The 25,831-nt window shown below is 36.8% G+C and overlaps 1 protein-coding gene across 2 annotated transcripts in view; it reads left to right on the forward strand.

Annotated features, from left to right (window-relative positions):
- Positions 1 to 25,831, forward strand: part of Srp68 (signal recognition particle 68) — a 249,126-nt gene that overhangs the window by 17,554 nt on the left and 205,741 nt on the right. Inside the window, exon 1 of one of the 2 annotated variants that reach the window (XM_067116132.1) lies at positions 804 to 858. The exons of the other annotated variant lie outside the window; for it this stretch is intronic. The gene's annotated coding sequence lies outside the window, so the exon portion shown is untranslated. Of the gene's footprint in view, positions 1 to 803; positions 859 to 25,831 lie in introns of those variants that run through there. 2 annotated transcript variants of the gene reach the window in all.

The following is a 25,831-nucleotide window of genomic DNA, read 5'->3' on the forward strand; positions in this document are numbered from 1 at the left end:
TGGCAAATCCTCATGGTATGCTGATCATTTAGCACTTACTTTACACCCAACATATACAGTAGTATATACTAGACTACTTTAAATAATGCCGTGAATATTTATAGTTCTGTCACGTTTGATTAATTGTAACCATGTGTACTGCACATATACCTACTCTCTAATAAAGTGAATAACTATCAGTGCATATACTCATCTGTCCAACAGTCCAGCACATAAGAATCAACTATTAAAATCAACAGACATGTACGTTACAATTCACGTTTATCTTGAAGTGCAAAAGTAGTGAAGTGTGTTGGAACAGATAGTTTCTGCTCAGTACAATCGCTTGCTTACGTCACTACCTTACCGCACTGTATTAACTGTCTGATTTCTGATGCGCTAGGCAGTGTAGCTTCAGTCATTATCTTTGAAAGGTGTTGATTTTTATTCCTTCTTCTCGTGTGTTCTGTTCTTTCACTGGATGTTATAGGATATCGTGGTGCTAGAGCTTGTAGAAATTTTGAATGCTTATCAGAGTTCATAGGCAAGCCTGTTTTTGATAGGATGAAAATCACTGATGAGACTGAACTATTTACAGGACTGCTTGGAATTTATGAGCTTACGTAATTAATTGCCACTGTACCTGCTACAAGTGGAACTAGCCCTCTGCTTTGTAAAGAATCTAAACCTACTGCAAAGCATACCAAGGCAGGGAAGACTTCATTAGCCCAGATTTGAGTTGAAAACTTGTGCACTTGAAAATGAAACATTTCAAGAAGTGAAAGAGAAATTTATTAACAAAAAATGGTGGTAGAATTCAGTTCTAATTAAGAGTCTGAAGAGGAAGGACAAAGGAAGAAATCGCACAGCAGGTGCTAAGTGAGTACTGTGAATAGTTAAACGTTTTACCGATTTATTTAATGTTTCCACATCATGTCTTTACTATTTGTAGTTCCCAAAATAGTCATGACACGTAATTCGTAACAGTTCGGATGATTTAGGTATGGAGTTGCTAATTGGTTAATAATGATCGAAATGTGCTGAAACCCTGGTCAATGGAAGTCAGAATCGGATGTTTTTATAGGCCTAGTTTCCAACCAAGTCTCGCCGTTCATCAATTGAGGTCTGTGGCAGTAAATTGATAATATGTTTCTCTTATGATTTATTAACATCATAAATAGTTTCAGTGTTTTGCATACCAACGTTGATTCATCGGAACCTACTCTAATCTGACCGTAATTTTTATTATTGATACAACTTGGTATTATGGAAAGCGCGAGGAAATAATACAGCTTCAATTTAATTTTTTCAATACCGTAAAATAAAGGAACAAACAAATCGCTGCGCTTTCTTTATGTATGTCGAAGTAATTTATTCATATATATCTACAATTATTCTAGATTTTAAAAGAAGAGCGTCCTGATATCCACTCAAATAAGGTAGTATGGTTTCAACCTTGACTTTATCATAAAAGTATGATAATATTGTCAGTTTCTTTTACATCTTAATCTCATGCATTAGACCTAATCGATCTCGGCTCCTAGTTTAGCCTATGAACAGTTCAAACAGTTACTAACCCAGTTTCTTGATATTGTTAATAATTTTTCTCTCTGAGTCTCCCTCCCGTTATCTCAGACATACATATGGTGATATTTACGTGTTATACATTATTAAGTCGAACATCTGTAAACCTTCAATGTAACTTTGAAGGAATTCATAATTTTGCCCACGTACACGAGAAGAGTTCCAGACATACCAAATTTTTCGGGATAGAATTGCTTAACATTTTTTAACACTAAGTGATTGGGGAAATCTCTCGAGGTTGTCAATATGTTTGTCATAGCTCATTCTGAATGTATCCTTCGATATTTAAATAAAATAACTAAGTTGGCGGACTGTCAAGCAGTAAAGGTTTGTTTTGTGTGCATTTTGTGTATTCTAAAACATTCTCCGAAAAGCAAGTTTTTTGAAAATGTGTCCACTCATCGAAAGTTTTTGGAAACACCTGAGACGAGTTTTTTTATGGGAAATTTACGCGATTTTAAATTTATATGAAAGACAAGGTAGTCGGTTAAGTTAATAATAAAAGAGCCTGCGCTGGGATAATTATTTTATATATATTTTATACCTAGCCCGGTGGAATATACCAGAAAAGAGCATTGCCCAAGTACACACAAACACATTTTATATATATATATATATATATATATATATATATATATATATATATATATATATATATATATATATATATATATATATATATATATATATATGACAGACGGTATAATGGGTGCGTGCTCACTTATTCAGTCAAATCATGATTCATGCCATTTAAAATTCTTGACTTCTGACGCTTTTGAAGATTAATTTGGACGTAAGGTAATGTTCTTGGGTAGAAAAACTTAAAAGATTTATCTATGCTGACAGTCAGAAGAGAGAGAGAGAGAGAGAGAGAGAGAGAGAGAGAGAGAGAGAGAGAGAGAGAGAGGCTGAAGAGTTGAAGAGGGTGTTGCCTTAAATTGCCGGTCGAGACAAAAATGGAATGAGGACATTTTTGGTGTATCGCTATTCAGTTAAGACGATTTTTTCTTCCCAAGAGTTTTCATTTAGCATTATCTCGTATGGGTTCGTCCTTTGTTTTGCCAGGTTGCAAGATTCTGTGTTTTTTGCTGTCCCTCATAAGGAAATCCATTATGCTGACTAATAGTGAGTTATATACCAGTCTTTCTCTTTACCAGACAACCAGTTAAACCTCACGGACTCTCCATTAATTTCAAGTTCATCTAGGCGAGTGCTAGAGAGAATGACGTCATCAGGCGTTTAAGTTCTTTTTCTCTGTAAAAGAAAGAACTTGCATTGATTTAGTATATGTAAGAGATTAATCATTGGTTTTAACTTTTAGGATGTGGGAATTAACCATTCTATTGTCACAGAGTTGTCAAGAAAGATCACAATTCAAATTTTCAGATGACGGCAAAGAACAAGGTCGAAATCTCTCTCTCTCTCTCTCTCTCTCTCTCTCTCTCTCTCTCTCTCTCTCTCTCTCTCTCACACACACACACACACACACACACACACACACACACACACATATGCAGATGCAGACGTAGTTGTCGATGCAGCATAGCTGTGATTGTTGGAGGCCGTTACCTTCAAATTGATTAATGGCTGTGACTCAATGCAATGTTGTTTCTATTGGAAAGGGCGTAAGAGCGGGCGATTTGGGAAAGATTATGGGGCGAGGGGTAAGCAATTTCACTGTTACGCTTTAAATTCTTTATGGAAGGATTCAGTTGATGGACTCTCTCTCTCTCTCTCTCTCTCTCTCTCTCTCTCTCTCTCTATATATATGTATTTATTTTTTTTTTGTTAGGGGATTGGTAGGATTAAATGTAAAATCCCTGGTCATCGCTTTATGGAATAACAGCTTGAAAGCGCCAATTGGCTAGTACTAGCAGATTTTGTTTGTCGAAATCAGCTTAAAACAACATAATACATTATATAAGCTACGATACTTAGATATGAAGTGACTCACGGTGCCTGTACCTTTGCAGTAATTAAAACTAATTTGTGATTTATATTACTTATGGCAAGGTAATTGTATGTCTCCAACCCTTTTTTGAGACTCCATAGAAAAAAATAGGTGTTAGTTTTTAGTTTTCTGTAAAAGAAAACTATTGTGCCGTCTTTGTCTGTCCGTCCGCACTTTTTCTGTCCGCCTTCATACCTTAAAAACTACTGATGCTAGAGGGCTGCAAATTGGTATGTTGATCATCCACCTCTAATCATCAAACATACCAAATTGCAGCCCTCTAGCTTCAGAAGTTTTTTTTTTTTTTATTTAGGGTTAAAGTTAGCCGCAATTGTGCTTCTGGCAACGCGATATAGGATTGGCCACCACCGGGCCGTGGTTAATTTTTCATGGGCAGCAGCTCTTACCGCATTAAACCGAGGCCATCGAAAGATAGATCTATTTTCGGTGGCCTTGAATATACGCTGTAGCGGTTGTGCAGAAAACTCGATTGCTCCGCAGAAACGTCGGCGCATGTTTTACTTGTAAATTTAACCTCCTGCTCTGTACATTTAATGTTACTAAGTAACTTTAAAGTTGGCATGTGAGTATAGTCATAATCTCGTGAAAAAAGCTAGCACGCTTAACAAATATCCCTGGATGTTTATAGCTATATATTTCAGTTATTACCTGTAAGAATGTTTGTTGGTGATGTTCGTTAAAAGGGGATAAATAAATTGTCAAGTAGGTATGATACTTAGTAGTTTAAGCAAGTTCCCAAAAGTGCTCGCTCATTGTTAGGCCTACGCCACTTTTGCTCAGTTGCTCTCTCCACCTCATTGTGGCATACTGTGACTTGCACCGTACTCTTAGTTTGTTCAATTTTTTAAGTATAGGTTATTCCAAGATCTAGATAAAGTAGATCTTGGGTCATTCGGAGTGAGGTTGTTAGTCCCGTGCTAATAGCGAATGCAGGTAAAAAAGTCACAGAAAAAAAAGTCACATTAATCTTAACTAGACAGTGACCCCACGGGTTTTAACCTGGTATGTTTCCACCTTTCCGGCTCGTTCAGTACAAGCCCAGTAGGGATTATCGTAAAAACATAAACAAAAGACTGTAAATCAGTGAATTTTTAGCTGTGACTTTTCTGTAACTTTTTTCCCGTGACTTTATTACCGGCCAGCCTAATAGTTGGTTCTACCGTCAGCTTATATGAGACAGATTAGAGTTCTGTCGGCACCGGCTACTTGGATAGTTGAAATGAGGCGCATGGACATGTCAAAGACACGTCAGGTTTGGCTCTTCGATGGACGGTTCAAGACGAAAGTTCATGCATTACTTTCGACAGCATAATAACATACAGCAGATTCTGTCTGCCCAAGGAAAGTGATCGCTTTAGAATTAGGCTAATTACTTGGTTCTTCTGGTCACAAAGAAAGGTCGGGCGGGGAAGTGGGGGGGAAGGGTGCGGTGGTTGGTAAGCCTGATATCTCTGCTTTTTGAACTACTATACCATTACATAAGTGGCATTTGAAAAACAATGAATAAATAACGTAACCGAGTAAACGAGGCGTTTGAAAGCTTGGGCTCTGAGTGATTAGGTCTTTCGGAAAATCCAACAAAGACTGTAGGTTTATCTCTTGTCCTCGGCAAAGTCTCATGCTGTAATCAGGAGTTACCCAGTACCTGAGAGGGTATTGCAGTAAGCGAGTGATTATTGATGCATAATCGTTACTGTCAGTATTATATTAGTAGTAATCATAGCAGCGATAGAGGAAGTAGATATGTGATAAATGTTACTTATAATAGTGTTATCGATAAAGAATATATTGTCTTGATCATGAGTGCTCGAAAAGACTAATATATGCATTATGTTCGAAACTTATTATATATCCTGAATTAGAACATAAAATAGAAGCTAATGGAATAACATACAACGCAATTTTCTTGTGTCAAAGAATTCCTAGAACTCCCCGAAGAAAGAAATCGTAAAAACTGCGTCTAGGTGATGTCGCCACTGTGCAGGATGCTTGTGTATTCAGACAAGTACCTGATAATTATCGCTAGCGTCGTGTTGTCGCCTGCTGTCTCTGAATCCTTGGATGTCTATTTTTCATTCTCTCTCTCTCTCTCTCTCTCTCTCTTTATGAATTTCGATATCATACTTACTAGTCCTATGATATTCTTGAGAACCTTGGTAAAAGACTGAAGGACTTTCATGAAATATTCATTCTTTTAACATAAAAATCCGTAGAGATTTTCATTTTTTCACTTTAACGAACTTTGTTGAAGCAACCACTATTGTTTTGACATTGATGACGAACTCTGATGAGAAGACACCTGTTTCTTGTTCTTGAGTAATGAGATTATCATTGTTGTGAAAGAGCTTAGTGAACATTCCCCTAGACACGTACTTCCTGATAGCTAGCTTGCATCTAGAAAATAATTACGTGGCTGTGATACTTGTTTGGTTATTTTAGCTTTATCCTAGATCCTTCTTTTCAGTTTGACTTGATGCTACCTCTTGACTCCATCAATCGTATTTTAATTAAGTAAAGATAAGTATGTGATCTTCACTGGCTGACAGGGTCTTTCAGTGAGCCTAAACCTATTTGGTATTCCACAGGCTGTTGTGTGGGATCCTTGCCTCATTTAGTCTTTACTGTGGCATGATTGTTGACCTTGACAATTTAACAGTAGGATAGTGCATTATGCATACGATTCAGTAGTAGCCCTCCCTTGATGCGAAATGAAGCATTTATTGTTATCGTTATCATTGTAACTTTGCACTCATTGTGGAAGCGTATCGGGTTTACTGATATTATCATATTGTTCTTCAGACTGATCGTGAATAAATTTGTCAGTTTCCAAGACGAGTACACAACGCCAATGCCACCCTATGTAAAAATATATATATATTTTTAAAATTTTATTTTACAATTTACCTCAAAGTGAGGTCCAGTGCCCCTAGATCAGGAAAGCTGCGTAGATTTTTCTTAAAAAGTTAATATCGGTAAAAGAATGTGATCATTGAGTGTACATGGTATGAGGAGCAAACAAATGAACAACCTAACAACATTGAATAAATGTAAACAGATAGCAAGAGAACAAATGCTTTCTTGTGGAGTGGATCATTATGGTATGGCACCAGACTAAAGTGAGGATGGTTAATCCTTGGAAAAGAGTATAACTCACTAGCTCAAAGAACTTGGGTACTAACGTTGTTAGTGCAAGTTTCCGATTGAAGTAAAGCGTGTGGAAGTTGAGAAAAAAATGAGCCTCGGCTGAGATCTAAAGCAGATCAGGAAGCGGTGTGGTTGGTGAGTAAGAGACTCAGCACCAAGAAAACCACCACTTTCAGTGAGCCATTCTTGTACCATGCATCCTCTCTTTTGACGTATTATTATTATTATTATTATTATTATTATTATTATTATTATTATTATTATTATTATAGTTTTACCTATGGTATGTCAAAAGAGAGGATGCATGGTACAATGTTGTGAATGTTAATAATGCTTTTAGATGTTGGGGTGCTTCCTTAAAACAGAACACTCTTGGGTCGTAGTGTACCTGAATATATTTTGGCTGGTTCTCATTGTTCAGTAATTTGATACTGACATACTGTGCCTTATCGAACTCTTCTTCAAATGGTTATTTTTTATCACTTGCTCTACATATGTTTTAAAAAAGTATAATAAAAAAACATGTCTTTCTCATATCCGGTTGGACAAATCTTTGGGGCACTTCACCGTGTACTTATTCATTTATTTGTTTATTATTTATTTTTTTTTTGTCGTTTGATGTTATTATAGTGGCAGATAAATTTCCACAACTGTGGTGAATTACGTTTGCTTTAAGTTTTTTGGATATTTTGCAACTTACTATTAGAGATAATCTTTGCAATGCCTTGAAATACAGTCTGAAGTGTATTTAAAGCGTCATACATGAGCGAACTCTCTCTCTCTCTCTCTCTCTCTCTCTCTCTCTCTCTCTCTCTCTCTCTCTCTCTCTCCGCGTCTTCTTCATTCCACTCTTGTGTTACCTGTTTTACTGGAAAAACCCGTCAGAACCACTTGTTGTTGGCTGCGAGCGAGGCGCTGGTCTCACGTGTCTCGCCTTCAAATGCTAATGAAACGATACATTGCTGCACCGCCGAGACCATCTTAGGATTTTACGACCCCGTGTCCTTGTGACGTCAGGAGTGACGTGTGCGTTGCGCACAAGACAGAGGAGAGGTGAGACTTAATGGCTGGTTGGACAGCAGTTACCTTGGTTTATGGGCTCAGACAACTGCTATAAAGGGCGAAAATTCGCTTGGTATATACACAAACGCGTGCACATGTACGCACATATATTTGTATATGTACAGACTACTTAATGGTGAAAGTTTGACAGTAATATGCCTTTGCTCACATCGGTTAATAACTCAGTGGAAATACACTGGAGAGAATATTACTTGTTAATTCAAATCAATGCAACAACACACACAAGATCAGAGATTTTAACTTGCTTTACCAACGTTGTCAATTTGTCAGGCTAATTTTGAGACCGCTTTTTATACTTTGAATTATTTTTAAGTATAGTGAAGTTGACGAGTTATTTTTAAGTATAGTGAAATTGACGTCAGCTCCTATCATATACGACTGAACTTTGAGCCATAATGATTAAGCTGTTAAATTCACAATAAGATCATCGGAATGCTAAAATGAGAACTTGTTTGTCACTTTTTCATAAGTTGTATATCAACAGGGATCTTTCACATTCACAATTGATCCTGATCCCCTTTATCTGCCGAGAGCAACCAGATTAGCTGAACAGCAGCACCAGTATGCGATAAATGAACTTCTCAGCCCCAGAGGTCCTTTATTCCTCACACCATTGGACTATGGAACAGCCTCCCAGAGGATGTAGAGCAATTGCATCTTCAGAAGTTCAAGCGAAAATGCAATGCATTGCTGCCCTAATACTATTCTTCTTGCACTTTGATACATTTTTATATATTTATCTATTTATTAATTTATTTTTTTATTTTTAATAAGCAGTATCTCTTCTTTCTGTATTTCTCTTTACTTTCTCTTGCTTCTTCCTAATGAACACCTTAATATTCTTTGGAAGCTTGAATTTCAAGTCAGTGGCCCCTGTGGGCTTGTTCCATATGAACAGGTTTCATCTACTGAATAATAATAATAATTTTATAAATGTGTATAAATAAATATTACATAAAGTGGGAGTCACTAGCAATTAATGAAAATTGTTCGATACTATTCGAAATAAACGTGTATTTATATTTACATTACGTGCCCCAATCTGATGGTGTTGGTGAGCTAATTTCTGGCGTGCATGAAGACCGAGAGAGCTTTTCGAAATACTGAAAGATTAAACAAGAGGCGCTATTTATAGCATCACTGAACTAGACTCCATCATGTTTGTCTGCTTGCCAAGCATGACTTTGTCCGTGTCCGTTAATTTTGTATGTGCATTCTTAATATACTCCGTAGGTGGTACAGCCGTCAGTGCACCTCATGCGGGGCACTGTCGGCGTTATTTGAGATTCTTTCCAGTGTCCCTTCGGCCCCTAGCTGCCACCCCTTTTATTCCTATTACCGTATCTCCGTTTATATTCTCTTTCTTTCCACCCTCTCCTAACAATTGATTCATAGTGCAACTGCGAGGTTTTCCTCCTGTTACACCTTTCAAACCTTTTTACAGTCAATTTCAGTTTCAGCGCTGAATGATGTCATAGGTCCCAGCGCTTGGCCTTTGGCCTAAATTCTACATTCCATTCCATTCCATACCGATTTAAGAATATATATATATATATATATATATATATATATATATATATATATACTACATATATATATATATAGATATTTACATATATATATATATATATATATATATACATATACATACATACATACATACATACATACATACATACATACATATATATATGTGCAAATGAGGACACGTCAATTACAAATGAAAAAATTATGATCTTAAAAATAGGGTATGTGGCAAGTAAAACAAAGGCAGTAATGTATGCGAGCTTTCTTTTTATGGTGCGCATCCTCTGCGGTGTGATGAGACATTGTTTTTCTTGAGGGATGAATGACGTCTTTGCGGTTGTCAGAATTACTATATCCTCAGTTTGTGTGTGAAGCAGTAAAAGGGCGACGGCCTGTATAAATACATTCATGTATTTATTAGTGAATACATAGAAATATGTATATATACACATGTACACATACTGTGTATGTATGTATGTATGTATATATATATATATATATATATATGTGTGTGTGTGTGTGTGTCTGTGTGTGTGTGTATGTGTGTGTGTTGTCAGTGTGTGAGTGTGCGTTCACGTTGTTATTGATGCAGTAAGGTCCGGCCAGGGTCCTGGGCTCGGCCGGCTTTCTGTCGGTCGACCCCAGCTGGAAGAAAAAAAGGGGGGGGATGGGGAGCCTACTCGCCCATAAATATTTTCTGAGAACCGATGGCTCTACCCTTCCGTCGGTGTTATCTGTATTTATCTATCTATCTATCTATCTATCTATCTATCTATCTATCTATCTATCTATATATATACATATATACTGTATATATACATATATATATACATTTATTGTATTTAATTTTATGTGTATGTATATGTACAGTATATGTGTGTATATGCATATGTACAATAGTATTTTTATGTATGTGTATACAGTATACTGCATATATATATATATATATATATATATATATATATATAGATATATAGATATATATATATATATATATATATATATATATATATATATATATATATATATATATGTATGTATGTGTGTGTGATGTGTGTGTGTGTGTGTGTGTGTAATATTTCTGTCAGTGAGTTTTATTTTGGGAAATAAAAGGAATAAAGAAGCCAATCACAAACTTAACAAATTACCTAACAAAACTTTTGCTCCGTTAAAAGAAGTGTTTACTCGTTTTGCATTCAGAATATGGTCTTTTCAGAAATGGCCTGAAATTAGCTGAGTTTTTCTACTGTTATTTAAAGGCTTGTCAAGGAGACCTTCTTTGAGCGTCCATGCAACTGGACTCAAGGATTTTTGATCACGGCTGCAGGATGGGCTTGGAGGATGCGAATCCTGTTTCCGTTATCCTTTGGTAAATACTATTGGCGGTTGTAAGAACTTATTTTAATTTTTCCTTCTATAAAATAGTTTTTATTTCTTTCTGCTTGCATGGAGTGTTTTTTGTTCATGATTTTGGTGTTATGACTTGAGAAAACAGGTTGTTGGTCATTTAAACAAGTTTAAATCAAATTTTTCGCAACACTGAATGGTGTTGTCTGCCACAATTTGCCTTTGGCTTCGATGTCTTTAGTCCTTTGAACATATTTTTGTGTTCATGATGGAACAAGTTTTATACGCAAAAGGATAATTTGGAATTATTTCGATCGGCTGCATTTATTCTTTGATATGTAAGTTCTGATAATCGACAAGAACTAGCGCAGTTCTTTTGTTTGCATAATTTGAATTCTTGACCACACAATTTACAATGTGGAACGTCATATTACACAAATCGGCAGCTATTTTTAACGGGGAATTTAAATTCAATATCCTTTTAAATAATCTTTATTGACGAGTTCATTATAAGTACATGTTTGCATGTATGAATGTATATGATTATGTTCTTAGGTATATAGACCTATGTATGTTCTTTCGTGACTCAGCGTGTAATTACTGCATATATTTATTTGCGTAGAAGACATGTTACATATTCCGACGTTGGCCTTTCGCCATACAAACAGAAAAACTCTTCCTTCGCTTTTTTAGAGAGTTAGAAATTTCTGAGAAAGGAGAGTCTTATATCCTTTACTCGCTCCTCGCCTTGGGAAAAGAACCAGATTTTCTTGTATTCCCTGTGGTAGCGTCTGGTTTCGCTTCCTCATATTAACCAGCCTGGTTGGCCACTCTACATTAACTTTGGCTGGAATCGATACTTCACGAATCATTGTTTTACACTTGACTGCTGTTACTATTCTGTCTGTTATTATGCTAACAGTATCTAAGACTAATGCTAATTCGTTACGATTGCTATTACCAATGTTTATAGGCTACTGTAGACTAAAAGTCTAACTTTAATTCTGAATACTCTACTTCAGTATAGTTCCTTATGCATTTTCTACCGTAAACAAGTAAAAAATGCGTCGAAGTTTCTTAAGGGCAGTCGAGTTTTCTTTACAGCGTATAATGCCATGTGAAACTCTCAGTCACGGCCCATGAAACTCTCAGTCGCGGCCCATGAAACTCTCAGTCGCGGCCCATGAAATTTTCAGCCACGGCCCAGTGGCGTTCTATGTTGTTGGCACCTATAGCGGTGCCGGACGCACGATCATGCCTAACTTTAACCTTGAATAAAATAAAACTTCTGAGGCTAGAGAGCTGCAATTTGGTATGTTTGATGATTGGAGGGTGGATGATCAACATACCAATTTGCAGCTCTCTAGCCTCAGTAGTTTTTAAGATCTGAGGGCGGACAGAAAAAGTGAGGACAGAATAAAGTGCGGACGGACAGACAAAGCCAGTTATTAAAATGTTTTGTAAGGAAATGTAATTTTTTCTTTGATTTTAAATTTTAATTGTGGCTGGTTTCCCTTCATACATACAACGCAGTGACGCTGCAAAATATATAGTTTTCTGGTTCCACATCACTGCATGCGGTTCCTCCTCATTGCCCTCATCAGCAGTTGCAGTTTTTTTTTTCTCCTTTAGATCATGTCACGAACCGTTCACAACGATTCTCACATCTGTTGTTCTCGGAAACGGTCTGCTCCAAACCAGCAAACATTAGATAATGTACATGTGCAGTGTGTGTGCGTGCGTATGTACAGTATATATTTAGAGTTATGAATATAAATGTATACACAGTATATATATGTGTGTATGTGTGTGTATTATATATATATATATATATATATATATATATATATATATATATATATATATATATATATATTAATCTGATATGAAACTCTTTTTAAAATATTTTTAATGATTTTTTTTTACTATTTCACATCAGTCCGGCGTCAGTAACCTAGATGTTGCGACGCCAGTTTTAGCAACCATAACTCAATCAATGGTTTTGATACGGGGCGAATATGTCCGTTTAATGGGCAAATAACGGGAGATTCATACATACGCATTATACTGAACTCACTCCTAACCTGTGTATTTAATAAAGTAATCTACTTAGAAGCAAAGGAAAGGGGCCGCGGCAGGAGCATCTGGTACCTTTCATTTTGTTGATTGTTTTGCCATTGGCTGCTGAATAATGGATGCTTCTTTTTAGAAGTTATTTAGGTTCATAAGCTAAGTACATAGTTGGACTGCTTTTATGTCAGGGGTCCGTAATTCCTCACACCGTTGGACTGTGGAACAGCCTCTCAGAGGATGTTGTGCAACTGGAACTTCAGAAATTCAAGCGAAGATGCAATGCATTACTACCCTAGTGCAGTTCAACTTGTATTTTACTATTTTACTTACATTTTTATTTATTTATTAATTTGTTAATTTAACTGTTTTTTTTCTAATAACTGATCTCTCTCTGTATTTCCCAATACCTTCTGTTACTTCTTTCGAATGAACACCATAGTCTTTGGAAGCTTGAGTTTCAAGTCAGTGACCCCTGTGGCCTTGTTCCATGTGGATAGGGTTCATCTACTGAATGATAATAATAATAATAATAATATAATAATAATAATAATAATAATAATAATAATAATAATAATAATAATAATAATAATAATAATAATGAGATTTGGTATTGATCTTGTTTCAGGTATTCTTCTCTATTAGGAATATCTTGTGTTTTATATGGCATTTTCTGACATTAGATGTTACTATAACTTAGTTAGTTTACATTCGTAGATAAGTAAGTCTCTCTCTCTCTCTCTCTCTCTCTCTCTCTCTCTCTCTCTCTCTCTCTCTCTCTCTCTCTCACACACACACACACACAAATAAGTACATTAGGAAGCACCCAGGGAAGTCGTACAACAAAATGATTTATCTCTCTCTCTCTCTCTCTCTCTCTCTCTCTCTCTCTCTCTCTCTCTCTCTCTCTCTTACACGCACACACACACACACAGAAATACTTACATTAGGAAACGCTCAGGGAAATCATAAGAAAAAATTTGACTTACTGTATACCCAAAATGTATGAAGAATCTGTAGGCTATAAATAGACACAAAAATCAGCTTTTCTTCGATAATAAAGAAAAGTGTTGATATAATAGGATATCATTGTTTAAGACCTTGTTTACTTTTCATTCAGTGTCAATTCATTGTATTTGGCTTTGTCATCGTTGTCGTCATTGTCGTGCCGCGTCATCACCATCAACACGATCGGTTTTAATCACCATCTGCAAATTGCAAACATGAAAAGTCACGGGGCACGAGGAAAGCTGGGATGGGAGAAGCCTCATCGCCAACAATAGACGCAGCATCATCCGGTATCGCCACTTCCATATACGCCTGGAAATGGGAGAGGAATCTTGGAAGGATTTCCAGTGCGTCCTCCTCCTCCTCCTCTTCCTCCTCCTCCCACCCCTTCTCTTCCAGCCTTTCTTCTCTTCCCCTTCTTGGAATGTCTGAAGAATGGGGAGCCTGTTTTTGCAGGTTCTTGGAAAACTGAGGTTCTGGTTTCGTTTTTATTGGGTTCGATGATTTTCTTATGGTAATCTTTTCCTAGAGAATGTTGCCTAAGCACAACTTGTTTACCAGACAAAGTTAATTATCATTAGATATACGGACGAACGAGGCATAAATTGAGCAATCTTACATAAAAACAGTTAGAGAGAGAGAGAGAGAGAGAGAGAGAGAGAGAGAGAGAGAGAGAGAGAGAGAGAGAGGTTCAAAGCAAACATAATGTAAAATCCCCTTGCAAAATTAACGAGTTGGCAAATCGGAGAACGCAAGTATTAAGGAAATTAAAACCCCCGGTACGTTTCTGTTTTCTCTCAGGAAGATCAGGACCTGAGGAAGATTAAAGATTATATCAGGCTTTTGAGACGTTAAAAGAATACTTTTTCTCCACAGTGATAATCTTCAAATCATTACAAACTCCATTTTACATCAAATAAATTTTGTATTCAGTGCATTAACACAAGAACGCTTTAGTGACTAAAATATTCTGCAGCGTATTGAAACATACATGGACATTATGACATCATAACTTTCTTTAGGAACGTAAACTCTGGCTCACTGGAAGGTAAGCTCATTGCTCCACGGCCACGGGTCGATTGTTTTGACAGAATGAATTATTCATGGGGAAAATGATTGACGACATGTTAAAACGAATTTGTTGAGATGTACATTTTTATCTGCACTAACAATGATTAATGTAAAGATTGTCTTGCATACTGAGCATTTTCAATAAAATCATATTCATTTGGTTTAAAGCATATTAACGAATTCTGAGATCATTCTTGATAAGAACCAGAACAAATGATTAAATAGGAGTGTGAGTGTAAGTAGACGACCTAGGATATTCCACGAAAAATATTGACAAGTTTTTGCACCATTATTTTGGACGTGTGGGCATTAACATGAGGTCATGCTACATTGTCTTGAAACTTAACAACTTAGTAAATAAAGTATATCGAATAAGACTTTTTTATACAGAAACTTTTGACTTACTTTCAGCCGAGACCTAAACACTCTGAGCCAGATCTCTTAGATGGATTTGGTAATTTCGTATCAAGTACGGTCTAATTCATTTCCAAAAATAATCAGCCACCTGTTCTTCAGCATAGGCACGTCTGTAACTGAACACGGATTTAACACAATAATCCCACAGACGCCACAGACAAAATACATACAGCAGAAAGGGACTGTCATAAAGAAGACTCGGGTTTAGCAAGGCACAAAATCATAAGGGGTGCATAACCATTATCACGACTAGGTTCGTTTCCAGATGGCATGGATTAGCACTCACTCGCTTCCAGGATATTAATGACCTTCCTTTCCAGTACCTCTTCAACACCATAAGTCAGCACTTTCTATGTCTTTCTTTCCTACTAATATTTATATCTCCGTAGGGGGGTTAGTGCCGTCAGTGCACCTCACGTGGTGCACTGTAGGTATTACTAAAGGTTCTTGCAGCGTCCCTTCGGCCCCTAGCCGCAACCCATTTCATTGCTTTTACTGTACCTCCATTCATATTATCTTTCTTCCATCTGCTATCCATCCTCTCCTAACAATTACTGCATAGTGCAACTGCGAGGTTTTCCTCCTGTTACACTTTTCAAACCTACCTACTCTCAATTTTCTTTCCAGCGCTGAATGACCTTATAGGTCCCAGTGCTTTGCCTTTGGCCTAAACTCTATATTCCATTCCATATTCCATGCTAATATTTATAAACTATAAATTATTACCAACCTCTCATTGTTCATTGGATCTACAGACTACACATTAATTTGGATCTACAAACCACACATTAATACCAACCTGTCATCGTTTATTATTTCGACATTGCCAAACCACTTCCTAACACTTTCGTCTCCTTTCACCTTTCAGCCACTTCTGTGTATCTCCACATTCCTAGATACGTTTACCATCTTAGCCATTATTTACTTTCCACCAACCCTCTCCATCCTTGCAGTATTCAAATGTGTTCTCTAGTAGCTTTCGCATTCATCAGATCGTCACGATATTCACTCCATTACGCAAGGATACACTCAATAACACCTGTCCATTTGCATCTTTCATTCTGAGATGCATTTGTTCATTAACCTTTTCATGCACTCTTACTTCCCTTGCTTATATTCACCTTTCCCTTTTCATGACACTCCTTCTTTTTCATCTCACTTTTTACATGACTGCCTCATGGACACCACTCCTGTGCACGATCTCTTCTGTCATGACCCTATCTTCAAATTTTCCATGCTCCTCACATAAAGGTCTCATACCTTAAGTGCCATCCATTTCTCATGCCACCTAGATATTCATACATACATATATATATGTGTATACACATATGTATATAAATATTATATTTATATATATATATATAAATATTTATATATATATATATAATATACATATATATATATATATATATATACATATATATGATATATATATATATATATAAATATATATATATATATATATATATATATATATATATATATATATATATATATATATATTGTATATATATAATTATATATACATACATATTTATTATATATACACATATTTTATATCACATCACCGTGACATATTATATACACAAACCTTAAGCTATAAATGTCGTGTAATATCCTATCCCCTCTACCTCGGAAATAATACCGAAGGGGAATTGTAATTGATAGGTGGTTCGTCACCTGGCGGGCTTGAACTGCTGCTCGGCAGTTCGAGGTTCGTCACCTGGCGGGCTAGTACTGCTTCTTGTCAGTTCGAGCCCGCCAGAAGATTTGAACCACCACTCGATTATAATTCCCCATCGGTATTATATCCGAGGTAGAGCGAATTGGATATTACATGACATTTGTAACTTAAGGTTTATATATATATATATATATATATATATATATATATATATATATATATATATATATATATATATATATATATAGTGTGTGTGTGTGTGTGTGTTTGTGTGTGTTCACGCAACTGGTCCACACGAAAGAAGTGTGAAAAGGAACGATGAAGTTTACTTTAGCCGGACGGTTTCCTCCTCCACCGTCCCTTGATGAGGGTAATTAATTGGGAAGAGGTTTCCCAAGTCCAAGAGAAACATTGTGATAGTTGAAAGAAAAGAATTCACACTTCTTTTGACGCTTCCTTCATGTGCATCAGTTGCGCATGATTATTTTTTCGTGTCTATGAAGATTACCATATATATATATATATATTCTTCTTTTTCTTTTAACGTGCTTTTATTCCCATTTTTGTATGGGGTGCACGATGCCTTCTTTTGAAGGACTTTGATTTGGCTTTGGGGTAGACCTGTGGTCTCGATCAGCTGCCCTGCCTGACATTCTTAGACCCCGGTACGTATGTTTCATGTATCATACCAGACCCAACGCCCTTTCTCCCCAGCAGCGAGAAGTTATTGCGCGGGTATGGCTAGAGTTCGAGACGTGTGAGATGTTTGTTATGTTTTTAGAAGGTGTTGTAGTGGCTTTGTTTTGTGTGCGTATTTAGTCTGTAACATCCATTTGCTTTTAAGCAAACCTATCCGTTGATTACATATATAATCCCGGGATGTCTACACGGATAGCAAAGTGTCTGCCTCTCTGATCAGCCGGCTTGCGGGATTGAACCCGCGCCACAGACCTCTACGAAGTCCGAAGCTGCTGCTGTAACCGACTGATATCGAGGCTCTATATATATATATATATATATATATATATATATATATATATATATATATATATAGTATGTATATACTGTATATATAATTATATATATAAATATGTAATATATAATATATATATATATATATATATATATATATATATATATATATATATATATATACGAGTATGTATATACTGTATATATGATTAATATATATGTAATATATAATATAATTAATATATATATATATATATATATATATATATATATATATATATATATATATATATATATATATATATATATATATATATATATATATATATAGTACGTGCTGGTCTGTTGAAGCTACAGAAGTGTCAGAACAAAAAAATGACGGTATCCAAGTCGTTCAAGAACGTGTTTGCGTAGAGATGGATGCTGTAGTTGATTTAAATGGTCCGATGTCCTATTAGAGATGCGTCTGAAGCTGGCGCCTTGGGTGTTTTTTTATATTTAAATTGCTTTATCCTTCATTCTGCAATTACAAAATGAATGCGACTGGGACTGTTTTGTTGTTAGCCTCTAAATTCTCTCCCTTTTAGGGTTAATGGAATCTTACTGGAAAAATGATTTGTTTATGTTTGTAATAAATCCACCAGGTCCTTGCTTTCAACAGTGACCAGCGTGCAATCATTCATGTAACCAATTATTCAGTTTTGATAAGCAGTTTTGTCAATAATAATAATAATCAGTGTTATCACTAATAGCATTAGTACTTTAATAATGATAAGAGTAAAATGTATACCTACTGCTACTTAGCGATCGATGACGTCACACTGAACCTTGAGCCCTAGCTTAATTCGCTCTTGAGCGAAACTCATACATAAACAGGTCTTGAATTGCGTCATGGCGCTTAGGGAAAACAAACGATTTCAAGCGTTTTTGGCTATAATAGCTTTGACTTGTAAGCATTCCAGAGCAGGAAATGCAAGTTTTTTTTTTTTTTTATTTAAATTCATACTGCAAACTTGATCGGTATTTTTGCAGGCAGTATTAAAAAGAAACAAGTAAAACATGCTCCGAAGTTTCTTCGGCGAAATCGATTTGTCTGTACAGCGTATAATGCTGTATGAAACTTTCAGCCACCGCCCGGTGGTGGTGGTCTTCTATAACGTTGCCAGACGCACGATCATGGCCAACTTTAACCGTAAATAAAATAAAAGCTACGGGGGTTAGAGGGCTGCAATTTGGTATGTTTGATGATTGGAGGTTGGATGATCAGCATACCAATTTGCAGCCCTTTATCCTAAGTGGTTTTCAAGATCTGAGGGCGGACAGAAACAGTGTGGACGGATAGACAAAGACATCTCAATAGTTTTCTTTTACAGAAAACTAAAAAGAAGAAATGGCTCTTATAAAAGATTTCACAAGAAAAGCGAGGTTTGAGGGAAAAATTAAACATTGATAAAAGGAGTATATTTATTATCACACCAATTTATGCTTATGTGGAATACTCAGCCCTCCGCACCACGCTAGGTCAGTCGCCTGCCTTCTGTATGCAATATAGCGCTTCCCCAGTGTCAGTGCATCTCACGAGGTGCACTGTAGGCATTAGTAAAGGGTGTTTGCAGCGTCCTTTCTGCCCCTAACTGCTCCCACTTTTGCTCTGCCTCTGTTCCCGTTTATTTTCCTCAATTTGTTGTCCAACCTCTCTAAAAATTACTTGTTGGTTTTTTCTCAGTTCCACATTTAGAGCCTCTTTATCTTAGTGTCCACCTACTACCCCCTCTTTTTTCTGTCTAAAGCGCTGAATGACCGAACAGGCCCGGGCGCAAGACTTGACAGCCTAAATTTCTTTATCAAATCAGTATTATCGATTTGAAGAGATACATTCATTATTACAACTAAAAATATGTGTGGGATACTCGGTACTGTGCACCACTATATGTCTGTCACGCCTGTCGTAGAAGTTTTCTAGTGCTTCTTGGAATATTAGGAACCTTGGTTCAATATGTTTGGTTTAACATTCTAGGTCTCCTCCTTCTCCTGCCTTCCGAGATCTATAGCATCATATCGTCATTCGTTATTTCTGCAACTTCAGGTCACATCTAAACATCTTTGCCCATCATTTTGTCAGTGCCAACTTTTTAACGATTTTTTTTTATCTTCTGAAAAAAATGTCCTTTCAATTTTTCTTAATACGTATATGTATGTACGTAGAAAGCGCTCATATTTTTTTCTTTTCATTCACTTTCAACATCCACATTGCACTTGCATAGGGAAAAATTTTTTGCCATAAAGGAATTAACGCAATGAATTATCCAAGAATTAGTTATGAGCAATGGGTTGCTCTAATGTCAGATTTACGTAATTTCTTGTGATTAGAGAGTCAGAAATGGTTTTCCCCTGTAATGCAATTTTTTTAATCGACTTGGGTTATCATAATTTTAACACAAAACGGGTAACCCGTAGGAGGGTAATGCCGTCAGTGCGCCTCTTTGCAGCTTCCTTTCGGATCCAAGCTGCAACCCATTTTATTCCTTTTACTATACTTCCGTTCATATTCTCTTCCTCCCATCTTACTTTCTCCTTTCTGATAATTGTTTCGTTGTGAAAGTGCGAGGTTTACCTCCTGTTACACCTTTAAAACCTTTACTCTTGATTTCCCTTTCAGCGCTGAATGACCTCATATGTCCCAGCCCCTGTCCTCTGCCAAACATTTTATATTTCATTCCATTCCAACAAAACAAGTAGGAAAGTAGATTCTAACATGTTTCCGTTTGTGGCAATGGGTTCTAAGATACAAAGCTCGCTAAAATGAAGGTTATTCCTGTTTGTTTCCGGTTAGGTATGACACCAAAGGTTTATCAGTCATAAATTTAATCAGTTGACTCGCCTAATACATACACCATCTCCTTGCAAGACTTCAGAGAACAGTGTTGAAAATATCAGTCGTAAGTTGATAGTCTTTATTAGAGCTGTTTCTTCCATATTTGTCAGTCTTTATTAGAACGGTTTCTTCCATATTTGTCAGTCTTTATTAGAGCTGTTTCTTCCATATTTGTCAGTCTTTATTAGAGCTGTTTCCTCCATATTTGTCAGTCTTTATTAGAGCTGTTTCTTCCATATTTGTCAGTCTTTATTAGAGCTGTTTCTTCCATATTTGTCACAGGATTGAAGCCCAAGCAGTGGCATTTTAGTTTGATCTTGGCACCTTTTTTTCGTTTGCATGCTGTGGAGTGCTAAATGTAACTTACTTTTTCATCAGACTCAATCAGGATGCTTAAAAAAATTTCAGTCTTTGCACCAGTCTTTTCTAATTTCAGCATTGATAAGTTTTGTTAAGAGTCAGATAGATATTGCAGTTAGAGATTTCTCAGCAACACAACAAAATTTTAGGAGGCAAGGTGTGGTATTACAGAGAATTATCCTAGAAAAACTTGATGTTATATAGCTCTTGCACAATATAAGACATTAAATCTTATTATTTGTACGGATGATGTTCCATCTCCAAAGGCTAAAATCTCACGTAGTAGTTCCATAATGTGTCATGCATGCAAAACTCCACTGGCCCATTTTGACGTCAGTTGCTACTATAGCTACTGCTTTTGGTACTGCGGGATCTAGCGTGTCTCAAGTGTTACCAATAGGCATTGAGAGTCTTGTTCTGGAATCTGTTCAACATTCTGGTTGCTTCTAGTTGATTTTGATGTCTACTCATATTTTTAGTAATGTACTAAATATATTTCTGACGTGTTTCTGCAATTGTTCAGGTCAGTTTTTATGCCCTTATTTCTTGCTGTCTTCTTATCGCGGTTAACATGCGTGCTTTTTATAAGGATGCGTGCACACTATAGCAGAGCATTCATAAACACACGTCGGTAAATTATCACACACTCACATCACAAAGAAGCTGAATAAAAGCAAACGACTTATTGGTAGTTTTAACCAGTCCTTCCCACGGCTATCCAGCATTTGCCCAAGGTTCGTTCTCCACTTAGGGTCACTGACTTGTTTACAACCTGTTTGTAATATGGATGCTATAAGTTACCGACTTGTGTTTATGACATATTTTAATGTAGTGTGGATGCAAGCTAACACATCTCAGAACCACGAGTAGCTAAAGTCATGGGTCTATTAGGAAACAATTGAACATACTGGTTTGCTTTCAGTGTATCTGAAATTGTTCCTAACCACCATGACCCACATATTACATAAGCGTAGGCGGGAAAGTGGGCTAAGAAGCGACAAACAAGTCATTTCCGCGAGCCCCGCAGTTCCCAAAAGGTCACGTGAGGAGAAGGAACACCAATGCATAACAGGGGAGTGGCATTTGGCTTTATTTTTAGCCGCCTGAAAGCATGGCAGCCGCAAGTGCAATTTCATGTCAACTGCGATGGCGCCCGGCTGGCTCGACCCTCAATGAATGGAAGCAGGATATGATGGTGCACAGGGGTACAAGCTTTTAAAGGGTTAGTAGACCCGTGAGGGTACAAGAATGAGAGCGAGGAAGAATGAGGGAGAGAGGGAAGGATGGGTGGGTAGCAGGAGCAGGGGAGACAACGGAAAAGTGACGTGAATTCAAGAGAGACGTCCTGACATTAGGAGGAACTTATGATAAAAAGGATGAAGTGCCACTAACCAGAGGGGGAGAGAGAGAGAGAGAGAGAGAGAGACAGAGAGAGACAGAGAGAGAGAGGGCCAGTTACTAGCTACGTCATAAGTCATACATTGAATGACTTGGAGAACCTTGTTGCATCATGTGTGTAGTATAGGAAAACATTAGTAACCATTCACTGTATTTTGCAGTATGGTAGAGATAAGTAATATTGTTACATTTATTAATAAGTAACCATTCACTGTATCCTGCAGTAGGGTAAAAATAAGTAATATTGTTACATTTATGTATTCAGGGTTATTGCTACTATGCTCTCTTGCATAACTTCTGCTTGCTGTATGGGCAAATAATCCCAGTGTCCCAAGGCAATATATACATATTCTTTTCCAATAATAGGTTGCGAAGGACCCATTAATATCAGTTCCACTTTACTTTATGAATAACTTATTCCTATACCAGGATTAAAATTTAGACCTTTCTGGGCATAAATTTAAATAATTGCAAGCTGATTTCGATGCTGCTCCACACATTTTGTCAGAGTGAGGTTCTGCGCTTAGAATCGAAATCATCCCATCTCCACCGTGACAGCTGAAGCCTTGGTTTGCAACTCGTGGCTCTGCATTATAGTTTGTCAGTTGTAGACATGACATTTTTATGCCTTCAAGTATTTAGTTGCAGATATCAAGTTAATCGTGAATTTAAAAGAATGTGTAAAACGGAGTCCTCCAAATCGTCTTGAACTTCTCTTGATGGTTGAATGGATGTGGTCTCTTCCACCCTACTCGAAACCCAAAGAGTATAGGTATGGGTAGGAGGTCTGACCATGTAACACATTTTAGGAGAAAGTTATTTCCGTGGAAAACTGAATTTGATATTAATGAGCTCCCTGATGGATAATGTTTGAGAGTATGAAAATGTATAAAGCTGACAAACTATAGTAAAAGAAACACTTATTACACACCCAGCACTCAGCTGTCATGGTGGAGATGGTTGGTTTCTATTTTAATCAAAGAACCTGAAGTCGACAGGAATGAACACAGCGAGTCAATTCATCGGCAGGGCTTGAGGACTTATCATTCATAATTCGGTTTGGGTTGAGTTATTCCCTGGATAACGTGCATTCGATATTAATGGGTTGCTTGTGGCTTAACATTTGAAAGCACAAAAATCTCGTGTGTAAAAGTAACGACTTATCATTTTATATATATATTTTATATATATATACATATGTATATATATATATATATATATATAAATATAATATATATATAAATATATATATATATATATATATATATATATATATATATATATGTGTGTGTGTGTGTGTGTGTGTGTGTGTGTGTGTAAATACAAATATATATATACTCTATTTTGCTAAATAAGATGCAACGATAAATACGGTAGAGCCGTCAAGAGTTGTATAAGAAGTAAACATACTGAGTGCTTTCATGTTACATGAAAACATTGTCGCGGTACAGTTAAAAGAATAGTGAAAGCAAAATCCAAAGTAAACGCAGAATGACGTGAAAACCGAAGCAAATTACGACAACGATGTTTTAAGTCGTGAAAACAAGTTAAAAGCTTAATAAAAGATAAAAGCTAGTTCAGTAGGTGCTGAAACAAAAACAAGGTTGAAATTCTCTCCGACAACAAAGGCGCGAAGTTGAGCATACCATGACTAAATTAAGGAAGTCACTATGATAATTTATCCAAGCAAGTTGACTTACTTCGCTTATTCACTGTTTATCCACTCAGTCCTTTATTTTTATGGCCGCCTTTACCAATAAAATCGCTGTAAAAGCGCCGATCCCAGTTTTGCTTTCACAAATCAGCATACCTTAGGAGCTCGGAGAAGAGGCAAGGCCTGATACACATATATTTTTAAAGGTCGGAGGGCCAGGTGGGGGACAGGAAATGCCTGTGGGTTTACCCGGCCCTAATTGCAACAGGTATGGCACGGAATGCTTCGTCCGGAGTCAAGTGAAATGCTCTTCGTAATTGTAGGAAATTTGTTTCACGCTGACGACTCACGATGACGTGACGTGAATGTTAAAAGATTTCCTCAAGAAAATAGATATTTAGGAGTTAATGATGGCGGTATTTAAATGTCTTTTTAGTTTTACGCGAGAAGCCGACGGGGCGAGTAGATCTAAGCTCTTACCAAGCTTAGGCCTAAGGAAAAAGGAGAAAATGTTGCTGTTTTAGAGAATAGCTGGAGGCTAATTAAAAAGGAATGACCTTGTTCCAAGAGTGGAGTAATCATACAAATAAAAATATTTAATGGCAAAGCTAGGAAATGGCGTAAACTTCTTCCGAAAGGAAATGAATTGCAATGTTATGCCTGTAGTTAATGGAAGGCATTCGCTGACAAGAGGTGTGTAGAGAGACACCGGGGCAGCAGATGTGCCCATCCAAACACGAAAGGTTTGATATACCTGGCAGAGGGTGCGGCGTTTAGGGCGGTGGTGGTTGGTGTTGGTCCCATGCACTTCCTGAAAATGAACTTGCTTCAGTCTCTCTCTCTCTCTCTCTCTCTCTCTCTCTCTCTCTCTCTCTCTCTCTCAAACACTTTCTCCTCGCTTCTGTTATAAGTTTTTTTTTTTTTACATTATCTATTTCTTTCCTTTAGTTTTGTGTTCTTCCTTATGCTGAAACTTTCCAAATTGTTTAAAAGGGGTGGGTCTGTTGCATTTAAAACACTCTTATAAAGAATAGTGGATGCTTTCAGGCATTCTCTTGGTTATTTATGCAAGTGTTTTCCTTTCCTTGTAAACTTTAACTCGTAACTGTGTACACCATTACGCGTTTAACAGTGGCGTGTGAAAATACCAGTCGTTTGTTTAACAGTGGCGTGTGAAAATACCAGTCGTTTCATCTCATAGACTATCCAATTTTCTATATTTTTCATTTAAAAAAAATTATTTCCCATTCCAATTCTGAAGTATTAAGTATTCCGTGGAATTTGAGAGAAATCCTTTGTAACTGACTGAAGGTTAATTCTGGAGTGACTTCAGCGTCCCTGTAAAGAATATGCCTCTCAAAACCTGTTCTTTTCTAGGCAAGAACAGCGTAAAATATTGTCATATTAAAGAAAATACATCCATTGATTCGTTCGTTCTAATATAACTTCGTCAAATAACATTGCTCAAGCAAGATGCAGTTAAAGTGAAGGATCATAAAATCCCCTTTTCCCTCCATTGTTCAGAGCAATTACAAAGGACATCAGAAACCAAACGTGGCCATGTGCGAGAGAGATGCTGCTGCCTCCGTCAGTATCGACCTTGGAGGAGCCATTACGGGGTAACCACAGTCTGACCCAAAAGTCTTTGAAACAATTATCGTCTAGAGGAGGATGAGTGCCTCCTTC

This window comes from Macrobrachium rosenbergii, chromosome 14, assembly GCF_040412425.1.
Source record: "Macrobrachium rosenbergii isolate ZJJX-2024 chromosome 14, ASM4041242v1, whole genome shotgun sequence".
In the NCBI taxonomy this organism is placed as follows: Eukaryota; Metazoa; Arthropoda; class Malacostraca; order Decapoda; family Palaemonidae; genus Macrobrachium; species Macrobrachium rosenbergii.